This window comes from Mus caroli, chromosome 18, assembly GCF_900094665.2.
Source record: "Mus caroli chromosome 18, CAROLI_EIJ_v1.1, whole genome shotgun sequence".
In the NCBI taxonomy this organism is placed as follows: Eukaryota; Metazoa; Chordata; class Mammalia; order Rodentia; family Muridae; genus Mus; species Mus caroli.
In genome coordinates, this window is record NC_034587.1 from 36,378,705 (window position 1) to 36,393,256 (window position 14,552).

At 43.7% G+C, this 14,552-nt stretch overlaps 1 protein-coding gene across 7 annotated transcripts in view; it reads left to right on the forward strand.

The window, feature by feature from the left end:
• The window catches only part of Arhgap26 (Rho GTPase activating protein 26), a 388,578-nt gene that overhangs the window by 187,090 nt on the left and 186,936 nt on the right, over positions 1–14,552 (forward strand). The window lies entirely within an intron of this gene.

Sequence of the window (14,552 nt, forward strand, 5' to 3'; positions counted from 1 at the left end):
CCCTCCCTCCCTCCCTCCCTCCCTCTTTCTTTCTTTCTTTCTTTCTTTCTTTCTTTCTTTCTTTCTTTCTTTCTTTCTTTCTTTCTTTCTTTCTGGTGAAATCTTAGATTCTTTAAGTTCCTTGGGCAGCCATGGATGCTCTTGAGTTTAAATTAATCTGATTGAGGACTGAAAGACCAACCTAAATCTCCCTGCGGCTCACCTCCCCCCCCCATCTGTTTTTATGGCTGGTGCAGTGGGTGTGCATATTTGGTACATGGTCTAAGCAGGGGGGACATAGCCTCAGTTGTAACAGAATCTAGCACCTATCACTTGCAAGGATCATGCTGTGTGGAGTACTATCAGCTCATCATTCATTGGATGGGACAGGATGCCTATGGTTAAAAGAACAGCTTACTTAGGGTGGAATGACATTGCTTAGGAAGCAAAACACCTCTGTTTTGGAAGGCTGACGTTTTGTGGACCTTGAAGGCTGCCATTGCTGCCTCTCTGGTCAGATGGATCCCTCCTCCTTGCCTGTTCTGGGCTGGAAGGCCCCTGGTGTGGCCAATTAGCTCTCCTGCAGATGCTTGAGAAGGTTCAATCCGTTTCTCATCGAGAATCCTGTTTCTGTTGTAGAGGAAGAGAACTCTGTTATGTGTGCTCTCTTACAAACTGAGGCTGGTGATCTAAAAGTTCAGTACCAAGTTAATCCCAGAGAGTGTGAGGTCTGCTCTGACACAGAGCTGCAACCCCCCCGAGGAGGGGGTTAATTCCACTCCTGCTGATGTGGCTTCTGGGTTCAGGATATTATCTCTTTGGGTTTTGAGTGGTCACAACTGCGAAGTTGGAACAACACTTGCACTTCCCTCTTTGAATCATGCAACATGTGATGTATTCTGGGCTGAGGAGTGGTCCACAGTAAGTACTCCAAAGTAGGCTGTGTTTCACATCAGCGGTTGCCCAAAGCAGTCACTGTCCATTCGTTAACTTGCTTGTAATTTTTTAATTTTATTTTTTACTTCATATGTGCATATATGGACACCACATACAATAAAGTGCCCAGCAATGCCAGAAGAGGCCATCTAATCACCTAGAACTGGAGTTACAAGTGCCAGTGAGCCATTGTGTAACTGCTGGGAACCAAAACCAAACCTGCAAGTGCTCTTAACTGCTGGCCCACCTCTCCAGCTCCCATTAGTTTCCTTCTCCTTTAGAGACAAAGCTCAGCCTAGGAGGGAACTGGAAAGACAATAGTGAGGGGTTGCTTTAAAAGATGATCAGTCCTTCCTTCGGGCTGTGAAGGCATGCTCTAAAACCTTTGTGTAGTTACTTATAAAGTAAGTATTTCTGTGTATTAGACATAAACGTTTCCAAGTAAATTTTCCTTTTATTGTGTCACATTATAGTAAGTTTCAACTGATAGCATTTCCTGATTTGGCATGGGTTTAACGAGGTGTATCCCAGCCCTTCCAGTCCAGAGGTCACTGACTGCAGATTCTAAGTGTTCACAGTCTCTTAGGAGAAATGGCTGCACTGGTTTGCAGTCCCACCAACAATGAATCTGGGATCCCCTTTTCCCACATCATCACCAGTATTTACTTCTGGGTTGCTTTGTTGATTTAAGCTATTTTGACCAGGGTGGGATGAAATCTCAGACTTGTTTTCTTTGTATTTTTCTAATTGCTAAGGATTGTGAACACTCTATGATAATATTCCTAAGCCATTTGTATTTCTTCTATGCACATTGCTTTGTTCATGCAAAGGGGGATCATGAGTAGACAGATTAAAAGGTCTTTTGAGTAGTGCTCTTCTGGTTATTGGAACTAGTGCCATCTGTCGTCAGGTATGTACAGCAGATAGTCACTGACCACAGTTTGAAAAACTGAGTTTCCGTAAGAAAAGGACCGGGCCACTGGAGACAGCCAAAAACCTGTGAGAGGCATGAATAATTTGAGTAAATAAGAGGATGTTTACGAGGTCTGTGCAAATGCTCTTTCTAGTATATAAATAATTTCTGGGGATGATACCTAAAGCAACTATAGCCACTGGGGAAAGAGAACACCAGTCCTTAATTAAAGTAAAGCCATGCCTGTGCATCTAGGAAGTGCTTATGTGCTTTTAAGAATAGAGGATGCCCTTTCTTCTCTCTCTCCTGTTCTGAGCGTTCTGAAACTACAGGTAGTTATTCCATTGATTTTCAAAATGTAGGTCAGAAGCAAACCAATGAGGTCCCCCTCTGTTAGTTGAGGGCTGTGTGTGTGTGTGTGTGTGTGTGTGTGTGTGTGTGTGTGTGTAGCTTTACCTCCTTGCCTCTCTTTGCCCATTATGTTTGATCCTGGCTCCTAGTCACCCTTCTCCCCCCCTTTTTTTTTTACATATATCTAGAAGGATTTATCATGTTTTACAGCATGCATTTAGAGTCCATTCATTTTTCCATTTTTTGTTTGGTTTGTTGTAATGTCTAGTATCACATTGGCCCTCTTCCTGGTGGCTGCTGGTGTAGAGTGGTGCACATGCTGATCGTGTTCTTGCCCGTTTTTCTCCTGTCCTAGCCATACCTCTTATTCTGAGTATTATAGAGGTTGCTTTTCAGATATCAAGGTAATTGGGTGTCTTTGACCAATGTAGTGAATGGAGCTTTTCTTAACTGTTCTGTTTATAATATTTGAGATGGTATAATCAAGAACCATTGAGCAAGAGTTGTCTGTTCTGACCTCTCCATCTTCAACCTGAAAGGATAATGTCTATAAGCCTCCTACTCAGGTCTGAAATGCCCAGGCAAGAGCCCTGCTCCTGTGGGCTTTTCATGGGAGCAGATGAGGTCCTATATAGCTACTGCCTAATGCTTTAAGTTTTAGAGTGAAGTTGAGATTTTATTAAAAATACCTTAATAGAGGCTTAAGCATGAGGACTGCAAGAGAAAAGGTTGCTCTGAAAACACCATATATGTAATGTTATCTTTCAAAGGTTAAAATCTTTACATACCGATTAAGTTTGTTTGTTTGTTTGTTTTTTTAATGAATATGCTTTTCCCAGAACTTAAGTCACAATACCTTGGCTGTAGCCATTTTTGTCACTAGAGGACAAGGAAGCTGGACTCCAGCTTGGAGTGCTTGCTCCATTACCATACATTTGCAAGGAGAGGGAGTACATGGCAGGCTTTCATCCAGGAAGGTGACACTCACTTCTGCTTGGCTATGTAGCTTTTCTGGTGTTTCCTCCTCTTTTCCATCTCTATTTCCTGGTAGACTTTCAAGGTCTTCTACTGAGCCCTGCTTGCCCCCTTTCTACCCACACTTATCTCCAGTTCTCACATTCCTGCTTCATCCGAAGATCAGAAAGCAGCCATTTCCACTGATCTGTGCCACACTTGACTTTCCTGTGAGGTCATTCCAGAAGTCTTCTTGTCTTTGTAAACCTAGCTCTGATCGGGTCAAGTCTCAGTTAGCTCTTTCCACATTGTTTTGAAAGAGCACATCCGACACCATGGGTGATGGGTAGATGGGGAGGCAGTTCTGTAATAGAAACAGTGCAGACTGAGTCAGGGGTTCTCGTGGTTACGGCATCACCACTGAACTACACAGCTTAGAAAAATGGCTTCAGGTCCTGTATTCATCCCTGCTGCAGCCACTGTGCCTGAGGTCACACTGGAGTCATGTGCTGGCCCTAGGGGTAGCTGCAGCACACATAGGAGAGATGAGATCATGGGTCACATTCAAAGGGAGATTGAGGACTAGTAGTAGAAAGGGAAGGGACTGGATTCTTGGCAGACAGAAACGAGGTTGTCTCATACTTGGCCATCGAATCATACAGACAACTTTCAGAGGGGGTCCCTTGTGGTGGTGGGTAAAGAAAATTGTGTAAAATTATAGATCAGTTCTGGTTTTCCTTGAAATTTTCATTTCTTCTATTTCACAGTTGTCCTTTGTTTTCTGAAGTTACTGAATCAGTAACTGCAGACACCTATTAAGCACCTGGCCTTATCCATACACAGGGCATCATGCTTTAACCTTAATTTGAAACGAAAGAAGGCAGAGAAAATGTCTTGTTTTGGTTTCTTGGTGTGCTGGATCATATTGGCTGGAGGTCCTAGGGTAGTGTCAGCACAGCAGGATGTGACTCTTCTGATGTTTGTCTCAGGTTTCTCTGCTGACCCCAGCAGTTCCTGGTTAATAACCACCCTTTGCCTTCTCAGTTCCCTCTAAAGCTGCGTCTCCAGATGGCTTCAGCTATCTTGAGTTAGGATATAAAAGAGAAGGTAGTAAGGAGAGGAAGCAAAGGCATTCTGCACTCTGCCTGTCTGAAGGCAGATGCTCTCTCTCAGCCCCCTTGACCACAGAACTTCACTGCGGAAGTCAGCAAGTCAGCTGTTCCAGGGTGTAGTCACCAGTGCCTTTCAGCCAGTCTCCTGGTGCCAGCTATTCTGCTGTGTGCACAAGCATGAAGGAGGAGACAGTACCTTGAAAGCTGGCCTCAGCCCATAGGTGGCCAGGTGGACATCCTCCTGCCTCCTGACCTCATGGACTTATCTTCAGTGATCCCCCAAATCTTGGGAGTATTTTCCTTCTTGTCCTGAGTTCTAGCAGCGTTTCCCATAATGGAGCATGAGTTTTTATTATCTGCAGGAATTGGGATGGGGTTAGCTTTTGTCTTGCCAAGCTCACCTGTGGCATGTCTTGATGAAAGGGTGTCCTTTTGTGTAGCCCCAAATTTGCCTTTCCATTGTTGCGCCTTCTTCTCCATTGCTAAAGAATTATGGCTCCCTGTGGAGAAAGGTGCACTGTGCATTTCTGCTTGTGTCCCCATCTATAAAACACACAGCAAGGGTTATCCAGTATCCCTTCCTGCTGTTAATCTACTTTAAACCAGGCACAGAAGCACCTGTGTGGAGTGGTGGCCAAGAACCGTAACCTTATGTCAGACTATCTGCTTTAAGCTCAGGCCTCAGCCCCGAGAATTCGAGTCAGCTCCTGACCTGGATTCTTATCTGTTGAATGGGATGGTTTTAACACTGACTTCATGGCATTCTCAGAATAGTTCCTGAGGTAACTTGTGAAGTCACCTGATGCAGTGATTGTCACACACTGGGCAGTCAACAAAAGCTAACCATTGCAGTGTTACTCCCGGAACCTTGGACCGCCAAGGAAGTTTGCTGTTATTGTAACCTTTGAAAGTTTTCTAGGCAGAACACTGGGGAAAGCAATGCAAAAAAACTGAGTGACAGAAAGACCAGCCAGGTCTCCCCAGTCTACACCATCAGATCTCACCACTCTACCACACTGCCCTGGATTGTTTATGGAGGAATGAAAGTGTGACATATTCCTGTCTTTTGATAAAATGGTGCTGTGTAAAGGGAGGTGGAGGAAGGGAGACACGGTGATCGGGAAATAAATGTCATGTGTACCCCGGGTTGGGACTAGAACTGAACAGTCCAGTTACAAGACACCTTGATGGTAGTTTTGGAAATTCCAGTGTGGGTTTTCTCCCAGAGGATGTTCAGGAATTATCATTGATTTTGATAGGTGCCTCATTTGAACTTGGGAACAAATCTACTCTTCTCATGTGATTGACTGCTTGGCCAGGTTGACAGAACTTCAGCAGCACAGATGCAGTCAAATGTAGTCTTCCTCCAACAGTGCCTGCACATAAGTGGTGAAGCAAGGGTTACACTTGACACTAGACCCCCTGAATCCAGAAGGCCTGACATGTAAGTAAATGATTGCTGAGTGTTTTGAAGGCCTGAGCAGGTCCATGCAAATGATTGCAGGTTTCTTCCTTCAAGGGCAGAACTATCCTTAATCAAGTGAACTTTCCATAGTCTTTCCACTTTAAAGGGCCATTGCCTCTTCCTTTCTGCTTTCTTGCCTCTTGACTAGAACCACCCCCAGTCACTATTGAGATGTCTTGTCCCTGGCTGGGTAGAAGGTATCCCATGGCACCAGCACTTCCAGCCTGGCCCTTCCCACTCCCCCTTTATCCTCAGGGGTCCCTTACTGTGAAGGCAGCTCCCACTTTCTGCCCTGGGCTGCTCGGATGTTACAGTGTCGTTTGCTTACAGGCAAGGAACTCTTAGCCATTCAGTAATCTTTTCTCCAATCCCTTTGACTGCGAGCCGCCTTTTCCGAAGCTGCTGCATGTAAGCAGCCTGTTCCTGTCTTGGAAACGGAAAAGACTCAAGATCAAATGCTTAGGCTGTTCAGGCATGATGGAGTGATGGCTAGGTATAAGTATGTTTTCTGCCTTGGACTTCCCTTCTCTTCCCTTCAGGCAGAGGTGGAAACCCCAGCAAGTTACATAAGTTGCTGGAGCAGAGGGCTGGCCAGCTGCCCAGGCCTGCTCAGCTCTGGAGCTCTCGGGAATGCCTGCACTGGCAGTCAAGTGTGGGCTCTTTCTTAATGAGGACAATCGTTTTGCTTATCCCTGTAACTCAGAAGAGTGGCCTGAGATCAGGGCTGGGATCCCTGCACATGGCTGCTGGCTTCGTTCAGGCTGGATGGGGAGTGTGCAGAGGTGGGAGGGCGTCTGTCTTTTCAGTTTGAATGTTACTGACCAGGCAAGTGTGGGCAGGGCTGCAGAGCAGGAATGACACTATTGGAGCCCATGTGGAGGACGGGAAGGGATCTGGAGAGAAAGGATCAGAGCACGAACCAGACACACTGCCGTCCTTGTCTGTCTGCACTGTGCGTCCACCTGACTGTCTGCTCTGTGGTCCACCTGACTCTTTGCTGTCCCATTTGTTATCCAGAGATTTTGGAATGGTTTCACTTCCTCAGCTTTGAGGCCCTGCCTGTCTACAGTTAGGGGGTCTATCTCCAAACCACAGGCTTGGGTTGTTAAACCCACCACTTCTACAGTAGGAGGAAGATGCACTTGCATTCTTAGGGATGCTTTGAAACCTGTCTGGGCTATCACAGTGTGGCTGACAGGGTGGCCATGTCAGGCTCTGATTTCTTCTATGTGTTGTCCAGATGATACCAAGGAGCACTTCTGCTACACATTAGTGACACATCCATGGAACACTGTTGAATGATTTGACCAGTTCACCAGAGAGCTGTCTATAATTTCTCGGTCCGTTCTCCCAGAGCAGTGTCAGAGAGCTTGGTGGTTGATGGAGTAGAATGACCTGCTATGGTGACTCACCTGAAGTAGAAATTATGAGTATGTCTTGATGTTGGAGGCCAATCTCCCTGTGCTACCCTAAGGTGAATTAGCCTCCAAGATGTTCTTTGTTCCTGTTTTCACACCTATAAAACAGGGAGGGAGCTGGGTACTAGTCTCCAACTAGTCTCTGAAGGGCTCTGAGGCTGATTCCTTTGTTAACTACTGGGACAAACTGAAGGCAACCTCTAACGTCTCCTACGCAGGGGATTTACGCATCCAGTGCCATATCTCAGAGGACCACATACCTATGTAGGGGAATTTCACAGCTAGCACCATCTCTCAGTGAACTCCCTTCGTGGTTCTTCATCTAGCACAAGTTCGTGGAATTAATTTGCATGCTGAGCACATATACCCATCATAGAGAACCTCATAAAGAATGTCCACTCTAAGCCTACATCGATATCAGATACTGCTAATTTTTAAAATAATTTATTCTCAAAAGGAAAACTATCACCAGTCTTAGAATTTGATTTCTTTGTTGACTTTGGATATTTTAATGATGAATGAATATTTTTCTGCAAGCAGTTTGTCATTTGTTCACATTTTCTCTTTGGGTCCATTTTCCTTTCTCATATATATTATAAGGGCACTTTATGTAAAGTGGGGAGTGACTTCATTTTTTTTCCTGTCTTTCCTTGAATGAATCCCTACTCTAAAGTTAATGTGCACCTGGTTTCTATTTTGGTATCAGAGTATAAAATAAGGCAGGATTCACCCTTTCTCTTCTCCCAAATGATTGTTGATGTCACAACCCTGTTTATTGAATAATTCATTATTCCTTGTGACTTGAAATGAACTCTGATTGGGATTGCCACACTCCTGGGACATGTGACAGCCTCTGAATTGCAGAGGCTCATGAGTGGTCATAATATGAAAAGCCCTGCTCTGCTCATGCCTGACAGGACTGTTGGAATTCTGTGCTAAGCCCTGCTGCCTACTTAACCTACTTGGTGTGAACACAGCTGTAAATGAGCAGTTTAGTGTTTAAAATGCTGGTAGGCAGATGGCAGTTTGCTCTTCCCAGATTTGAAGTGCTCCTTTAAGTCCTAAGTTCATTTTAAATTACAGAACTGCTTAGGGTGATTGGATTGCCACTTTTAGAAGTTAATGTTAAGTAGATCCTGGGTTGTGCATATTTAGCACTTTCTGGGTCCTTGGTTCATTGCATCATCCCTCTAATGTCTGAGAAAACCCTACTATATGCAAGGTCTTTGGGGGTCTGTGAGGATAACCTACTGCTTTGGTATTACTTCAGCGTGGAAGATCACTGTCAGTCATGTGCGCGGTGTAGTAAAATGAAAAGGTGGTCTGAGACTGGGGAGCCAAAGGCAGCCTTCCAGAAGAAGCACTCACAAGCAGGGTGCTGAAGGGGGTGTGCTCAGGCAGCAGAGGATGCAAGGGCTTTCTTGGCAAGATGGTGGGAATGAAGACATGTAGGAGATCATGGAGCAAGCCTGAAAAATAGCCAGTGGTTGCACAGTGCTGCTTATATGGTGAAATTGAGAAGCCAGCTGAGAGATATTGAGGTCAACGTGTCAGAGGCCTCACAGAAAAGGACATCACGCTGTACAGAGGGATAAGACCAGGAAAGGTTTTGGACAACTGTATTGTAATCACATGAAGAGCATGAACACCAGGAGGGGGCAGAAAGGAAGTGATTATTATGGTATGTTAAGCTCCTGATGTTCCTTTTCCAAGTGGGAGACATGGGATTTCAGATTAAGTGCCTTTGACCATCATGTTAAAGGCAAAATCAAGTTATGGTCATCCAGTCTGTGGTGGAAATCAAGATGCAGGCCTTTGAAGTTGTAGGCTTAGGTTACTGGGGTAAAAGCAATGCTGTGAGCTTCTTTCTGCAACATTTCGAAAGTACCAGGCATCAGAGTGGTAGGCTACTCCGCTGCCACTGTCTAATTCCTTTGCTTAGGTGATACCATCTGCGTCTAATGGGTAGGGTGATGAGGGGCTGACATACGAGATGGAATGTGATACTCTTAGAAGTGGAGGCTGGGATGGAGACTCAGGGAAATTTCCAGTCTGCTGAGGTGAGCACGGGGAGTTTGGAGTCGCAGGCCTAGAAGTGAGGCACCGTCTGTGTACAGGCACCCACGGCGGGAGCTTCGAGAATCTGAAATGTCCAGATCTCTCCAGGAGGGAGAGATAAGAGGTGTGAAGAAGAAGCTTTGGGAATTTTTAAAGAGTGGTCAATGTAACCCATAATACTTCTCTATTTGGAGCATAAATTGGTACAGCCATCTAGAAAATAGTGACGTGGATTAGACATGTCATCCTACAGCAGTCTGTTGGCACAACTTGGCTCTGCTGTGGTCTCATGAAACAGACACAAAGTAGTGTTTGAGTGTATGAAGGTAGCTGTCTTGTCAAAACCTTCATAAGCATAGGCTTACATGTGTGTATATATGAACATATATAATGCCATGTGTCTATTTCATACTTATATCCACACATATACAGTTGTTCCTCATTATCATGACTGTGACGTGAGTTCGTTTTTGCTATCTCATGGGTCGGCATGTGTAGACTGATATGATGTGATTTCCCCAATGGGTGTGTCCTCTTCTTGTATAAGATGATACTTCACTTTTTGCTCTCTGCTCTCCACCTGGAGATAATTGTCCTTTTCCTGGTCCATTTAGTGCCATTTAAAAAATGTCCATGTTTACTCTTAGTGTTGTTTTGATTTTAGTTGGTCTCTTATGCATAGTGTTCAAGTGCTCTTATGGTCCTTAAGTGGAAGAAGGCTGTTTTGAGGGTGTTGACATCGTACACAAGTACACCTTGGATGAGCTTTGCTTGGGAATTAGTATGCTGCTGGCTGTGAATTTGACATTAATGAGCAAAAAGCATGTATTAAGTAGCTGTCTTTAAACAGAAACATACAGAAAACAAGGTTTCATATTGATCGGTTAATGAAAATATTATAACCAGAGACTCCTAGGCCTTAGGAACAACGATCTACTACATGCATATGGGTGCACATGTGGAGGTTGGAAGACAACTTTGTGGGTTTGAGTCACTCCTTCCAAGGAGTTCCAAGGAGTGAACTCAGGTTTCCAGGGCTATGTGGTAAATGCTTTAACATGTTGAGCTATCTGCAGGGGGCGGGGGTGTCCCTACTTTGTACTTTCAATGTGAACTTTGTAAAGGCCTCTTCTATAAATGTCTGATATTTTTACTATTATTGAATTTTTTCATATAATATATTTTAACTATAGTTTCCCCTCTCTGTACTCCTGTCAGTTTCTCCTATCTTCCCTACCATCCAGATCCATCCACTTTTTCTCTTTAGAAAATAAAGAGGCATGTAAGGGATAATGATAAGAAAATATAATAAGATAAGACAAAGAAACAAAGACAAATCAGAATAGTACAAAACAAAGAAAAGGGCCCAAGAAAAGGCTCAAGAAACAGATATAGACATAGAAACACACTTATTCACATACTCAGGAATCCTGTAAGATGCAAAACCAGAATCTATAATATATACACAAATGTCTTAGTCAGGGTTTCTATTCCTGCATAAACATCATGACCAAGAAGCAAGTTGGGGAGGAAAGGGTTTATTCGCCTTACACTTCCATACTGCTGTTCATCACCAAAGGAAGTCAGGACTGGAACTCAAGCAGGTCAGAAAGCAGGAGCTGATGTAGAGGCCATGGAGGGATGTTCTTTACTGGCTTGCTTCCCCTGGCTTGCTCAGCCTGCTCTCTTATAGAACCAAGACTACCAGCCCAGAGATGGCCCCACACACAAGGGGCCTTTCCCCCTTGATCACTAATTGGGAAAATGCCTTACAGTTGGATCTTGTGGAGGCATTTCCTCAACTGAAGCTCCTTTCTCTGTGATAACTCCAGCTGTGTCAAGTTGACAGAAAACCAGCCAGGACAAGAAAGGACCTGTAGGGTAAATTAATAGTACTAGTAATCATCAGCCTTATCATCTAAATACAAAGTTAAAAGAACGATAAGAAATCCTGACATGAAATTATGAGACAAAGAACCTCCCACAATGCCATTGAGTTCTTTTTCTGTTGGCCATCTGCTGGTGGGCATATGGCCTACCTTTAAAAGTAGTTTGTTTCCCCAGTGAGACTCCCTTGGAGAAAACTAAATTTTCATTTGCAACTAGTGATTGATTGGAGATAGTTTCTGGGTTAGGGATGAGAGAACATGTCAAGTTCTCCCTCTAGCACTAGGATCTCATCTGGTGCAGACCCTAGCAGGCCCTGTGCATGTGGACACAGTCTCTGTGAATTTACATCTGTGTCAGTCCTACTGTCCTTAGAAAGCCTTGTTTCCTTGGTGTCGTTCATCCACTCCAGCTCTTATCCTCTTCCCACCTCCTCTTCCTGTGGGTCAGGGTGGTTCTCTGGATTGGGGGTGGGGATTTGATGGAGAAATCACATTTAGAGCTGAGTGTTCTTAGTTTCTCACCCTCTACATAAAGTCAGTCTTTGGGTCTCTATACTTATTCCAATCTGCTGCAGAAGGAAGCCTCTTTGAAGATGGCTGAGCAAGGCACTGATCTATGAGTATAGCAGAATGTCATTGGGAGTCATTTTATAAGGATGTTCTCTCTCTCTCTTTCTTTGATCAGTAGTATTTGATTTCCCCCTAGATTCCTGGGCTATCTATCTAGTCTTAGGTTCCTGGTCACCTAAACAGCATCAGGTATGAAAAACACGGAGTAGGATTTAAATCAAATTAGATTTTGGTTGGTTACCCCCCAACAAGCTTTGTGCTGTAATTGCAGTAGCCTATCTTGCAGGCAGGACACCATTGTAGGTTGGAAGAGATTTAGCTGGTTTGTTGTTTATATTTCTCCTTTGGTAGCATGCAGAATACCTTCCAGTACCAAGAACACCAGCCATGGGAGTGAAGGCCTTATTTAGGCGTCAGCTCGACTTCTCCATGTTCTGTGAGTTATTTGGAGTTGTCTGCAGCCACAGGGCTTTGCTGTCATTTGTAGAGAGCAACCTCAACAAACACCTAGGTTATTTGGAGGTTCCCATGGGACACCTTTGGCCAATGACTCAATTAGCTGTGACTCGGTCCCAATACCGGAAGCTTTGATTGGTGACACATGTCTAGCTGGAGCTCTGTCTCCTCTGTTAGTTGGCTATTTCGTTTAGATTGCCTTCATATGTGTATACATTTCAGGAAGCTTCTACTATATCAGGTTTTCACACTACCACTGAAATGGCTCCTGATTTTAGCTGTCTCTACCCATATTCCCTCTTTCATTTCCTCTTCCATGTCCATCCGTCCTCGATCCTCTATTCCAGTGCCTGACTCTATCCATCCATGACTATCTATTCTGTTTCCCCTTCCAAGGGAGATGTATGCTTCTATGGGTTGTAGCTTGCTTGTGACTTAGCAGCCAATATCCATCTATAAGTGAGTATATACCATAGTTGTCTTTCTAGGTCTGGATGACCTCAGTCAGGATGATAGTCTCGTTCCTTCCATTTACCTAAAAATTTCATAATTCCATTTTTAATGACTGAGTTCTATTATATTGTTGGTGGAAATCTAGATTGTTTTCAGTTTTTTTGGTTATTATGAATAGAGTAGCAGTAACAGGGTTGAGCAAGCACCGTTGTGGTAGGATGAAGTGTCCCTCCTTTGAATATATGCTCAAGATATGTATGCTCAATATATGTATAGCTGGATTTTGATACAGATTGATTCCCATCATCCAGAGGAACTGCTACACTAATTAAAATAGTGGTTGTACAGCTTTGCAGTCCCACCCCTGATCTGTTTGATTCACATGGCTTGGTAAGTTGAGTGGTCTTCGGTCAACAGTCTCCACCCAGCCTCCCTTCCTTCTTCCTTGTTCCTCTTTGTTCCTAACCAGTTGCTAGCAAATCTCACCCTAGCTGTTTGCTGGTGGGATTGAAGGTTTGCCCTCCTAATGCAATATAAAACTCTCAACTGCACAGAAAGCTCTCCAAGACTTAAAGTGATCCATTCCAGATGATGGGATGTTAAATATGACAGGACATGATCGTTTAGAATATCAGAGTTTGCCCATTGTGAGGCTCCTTTCAATACATTAGTAAAATAAGCTTCAGAGAAAGGGAGGCTTCTTCAGGGAACCTAGTCAGTCAGTGACTCACTAATCAAGACCACCAAACTTTCACAACTCCCTCCAGACTACAACTACAGCTAGCCATGTAGTCAAAAGGGCGCCCTGAAAATTAGCCTCAAGCACATGTGTACCTTAGTGTGTCGCATTTGTTCTGTAAGCTGAGGCAATAGGGAGTAAGTAGCTTTAGGAATTGTTAGTGCTGTGGGAGTTGCTAAACGCTTCTATGAATGTATTCCAGAGTTACATAACTTTCTGGAAGCGATAGAAGGGGAGGCAGGAGAGAAAGGAAAAAGAGAAGCTAAACAGGCTAGTTTTTCATATCCCTAAAGTTTTATTATTTATATGTAGTTTTTTGAGGTGGGGTCTCACTATGTAGCCCTGGTTGGCCTGGAACTCACTGTATAGATTTATGGCATCTAATTTGCAGAGATCTGCCTGCCTCTGCCCTGTAGCTGCTAGGATTAAAGGTGTGCATCACTATGCTCAACCCGAAGTTTTATTTTTAAGCCAGTGAACTTCAAACATGAGCTATTATTGAGCTATGTTTACAAACTTCAGTAACTAAGGGGGAATTAATTCAAGACGAACCATAAGCATAAAGGCCAAAACTAAAAAGTCATCAGAAGGAAATACAGCGAGATTTTAGCAATCTTAGATCAGCAAAAGTTTCTTCATAAGACACAGAAGGCAGGGACCCTGCCAAAACTTGGCTTTCTTAAAATTAAAAACTTGTGTCTATCAGAAGGCAACATTATGAGATTCATAGGCTAACCTTCATGATGGTAGACATATACTATACAAATGCCAAGTCTAGAGTATATAGAGAGTCTGTAAAACTCTGCATTAACAGAACAACCCAATTCGAAGATGGACAGAAGTTTTGAAGACACACCATAGAGGAAAGCTAAGAATACCGAATAAGCACATGAAAGAGTGCTTGCTACGAACAATAGGGAAGTGCACAGAAAACCATGGTGGGCTTATTCCCTCACATACCCGAAAAAGCTAAAATTGCTACCGATGCTCAAGGGGTAGCTATTGGTACAATCACACTGAAGAAAGTTTCCTATTTGATAATAACAAACAGTATTATAACCTGTAATTCATCAGCTCTACCTTTGGGTATTCAAGAGAAACGAACATGTGTGCTCTCACAAATACTTGGAGAAAAATATCTGAAGTGGCCTTATTTATGATACCCAAACTTTAGTAAATAATATGCACACTGTAGTGTTTTAATGCCAATTCCTGATCTCAGTGCTTATCAAAGAGTCTACTGCTGTGTGATGATGGTG